The 3,154-nt window shown below is 39.1% G+C and overlaps 1 pseudogene; it reads right to left on the bottom strand.

Annotated features, from left to right (window-relative positions):
* Positions 1 to 2,570: 2,570 nt before the first annotated feature.
* Positions 2,571 to 2,756, bottom strand: LOC131743657 (metallothionein-1E pseudogene; annotated as a pseudogene).
* Positions 2,757 to 3,154: the final 398 nt, after the last annotated feature.

Here is a 3,154-nt window from a genome sequence, read left to right as displayed (position 1 = left end):
CTTAAGTGGAACTCTAAATGCATTTAATGAAAATGCATTTAAGGAGGACTGTTTATACTACCTGCTACCAATACTATTAATTGTGAAGCTCAAACCTTCCAGTGCAACAGAAATATGAGATCTACTTTTTCCTACTTAGATTTTTTCAAGAAAAAACAATAAAGTAAAAACAGGTTATTTTATGATTTTTTTAAGTCCCAAGTAATGCTTAAGCCAACAGCATTCCAGCTTTGTAAAATGGACAATTCCATGGGCTTTGTAAATCTCTTATGAATGCATTAAGAATGACCAATTTAAGGGACAAATTCCAGTTCCATAGGTCTTTAGCCTTTCTGAGAATCCTGTATAGGCAACCAAGCTCTGATTTGCAGCTTTATGCTTGAAGAAGGTTTTTTGGTGACCATCTTCTCGAAAAATCTTGGTTAGTGCTATGATATATCCGTCATATTTTAGTTGGAATTGAATAAAGTTAAAAATACTTGTGTTAATATGACTACTATGATTTAACAGATCTGGAAGGTGCCATATATTTTTGATTGAGTCTAATTAGGGTCACTTTATCTGCATGCCATCTTGTGACAGTGCCAGTACAAATCCATTCAGTGTTCTTTTGAGCAACATGTAGGGTCCAGGCTTTTAGTAGGTTTAAAACCTTTGAAGAAATAGTTGGATGGATTTATAAGCACCATACTTTGTAGCTCCTGAGGTTATAGTTAAATTTTTGATTCTTGGTAAAAGACAATGTGACCTTAAAAAAAATAAATAAAAATTTTCAATTTTGAATTTCTCCAACTCTAGCTAACTGATAAAGAGGAAAAACAAGCGACTCTTGAAACTCTGAATTCAGTGTGCCTGGAATATAACACCCTTGTTTAGTGAGCTGACTTGGCCACATTAGTTGGTCATCAACCAAGGGAGATGGAAAGGATACTTTGTGAATCTGTGCTGTAGATGCAGCAACCTACACTGCCAAGTTCAAGCTCTGTTTGCCAAGTTACCTTATCCAAATCCTCATGTATCTGAAAGCTTTATGTGTCCCTTGAGACATTTTGATGAATGTGATTCCACCATACTTCCAAGAACCTGGGGATCCAAGATTAAATAATGAAAAGGTAATTTATAATACATTTACCTTGAGCTCTGATGGCAGTGTTTGTGTTAACATAGCCCTTGTGTTCCGTCTAATGTGTGTGTGTGCAAACACAAAGGAACGACAAGTTGATTCCAAAACAGTTTTAAAATGTATGAGGAAAAGAAAACAGTTTAAAAATGTATGTGGCTTGCTTAAGGCTGTTTTCCTCACAATTTAAAAATATCTCTTCCAAGATGGCATGTTCTGATTTTTCTAATATTCAACTGAAAGCTTCTTTTGAAATATAGAGAAACCTGGTTCAGAAATGTATTCCTTGACTTCTCCTTTTTAACATGATTTATTTATTTATTTATTTATTTATTTATTTATTTATTTATTTATTTATTTATTGGCTGCATTGGTTCTTCATTGCAGTGTGTAGGCTTCTCATTGCAGTGGCTTCTTTTGTTGTGGAGCACAGGCTCTAGGCACATGGGCTTCGGTAGTTGCAGCGTGCAGGCTCAGTAGTTGCAGCATCTGGGCCCTAGAGCATGCGGACTTCAGTAGCTGTGGTGCATGGGCTCAGTAGTTGTGGCTCGAGAGCTCTAGAGAGCAGGCTCAGTAGTTATGGTGCACAGGCTTAGTTGCTCCATGGCATGTGGGATCATCCTGGACCAGGGATCGAACCCGTGTCCCCTATATTAGCAGGCAGATTCTTTTTTTTTTTAAACATCTTTATTGGAGTATAATTGCTTTACAATGGTATGTTAGTTTCTGCTTTAAAACAGAGTGAATCATCTATACATAGACATATATCCCCATATCTCCTCCCTCTTGCGTCTCCCTCCCACCCTCCCTATCCCACCCCTCTAGGTGGTCACAAAGCACTGAGCTGATCTCCCTGTGCTATGCGGCTGCTTCCCACTAGCTATCTGTTTTACATTTGGTAGTGTATATATGTCCATGCCATTCTCCTACTTCGTTCCAGCTTACCTTTCCCCCTCCCTGTGACCTCAAGTCCATTCTCTACGTCTGTGTCTTTATTCCTGTCCTAGCAGGCAGATTCTTAACCACTGCACCACCAGGGAAGTCCCAACTTCTACTTTTAAAACATCTACCACAATTCTCAGTATGCCACGTATAGCAATACTCCTACTTTACTAAAGGAGGTAAAAAGAAAGGGCCAAAATGATAAAACCTATTGCTTATATTCTTATTCATGTTCTTGTACAAAGTGAATGACGAAGTTGTGGTCAGCACTAATAATATCTGAATTTCCTTAGTATAGTGATGATGATAGTTATCATGATGATGTTCGCTAACATTTATTAAATGGTTATTAATTACCAGCTTAATTAATTTTTTTTAGTGTCAACAACTTTTATTACCACTTACATATTTCATAGGAAAGGGAATGTAGCAATCAAGTCAGAGTTGTATAAAAACGCAGGTCGGCCCGTGTTCCTCCATTGACACCCAGGGCAGGCTGTAGGCGACATCAGGCACAGCAGCTGCACTTGTCCGAGGCCCCTTTGCAGATGCAGCCCTGGGCACACTTGGTGCAGCCCACGGGGTAGCAGGAGCAGCAGCTCTTCTTGCAGGAGGTACATCTGCAGGCTTTGCAGGTGCAGGAGCCAGCACAGCTGCAGGAACCCCTAGTGGGGCAGGAGCACTTGGGGTCCATCTGGAGAAGTGAGGCCCGAGGTCCAAAGCAATTAATTCTACATTCCTTACAAGCACCAGAACCATCAATAAAAGTTATTATTTTTCCGATGAGACAACGGGGGCACAAAGAGGTTAGTTTATCCATGGTTACACTGCTAACAGCTTATATCATGAAACCATGATGACTTTCAGCATTAATTCCCTTTTGAGCCTATCCAACTATCATTATGACACCTAGCCTCAGTGTCAAGGGAGAATTAAAGTCCAAGCCTCATATGAAGCAAGTTAGTCTTCTCATTTGATATTAATAATAACATTGCTTATTTCATAGAAATGGAATAGATGATTAAGTAGTAAATGCATATCTCATCCCTCTGTGGCAGATAGGTAGAATAATCTCTCTAGAAGTATTTGATT

The sequence above is a fragment of the Kogia breviceps genome, chromosome 17, assembly GCF_026419965.1.
Source record: "Kogia breviceps isolate mKogBre1 chromosome 17, mKogBre1 haplotype 1, whole genome shotgun sequence".
NCBI classification, from domain to species: Eukaryota; Metazoa; Chordata; class Mammalia; order Artiodactyla; family Physeteridae; genus Kogia; species Kogia breviceps.
This window is presented reverse-complemented; position numbering and strand designations above follow the sequence as displayed.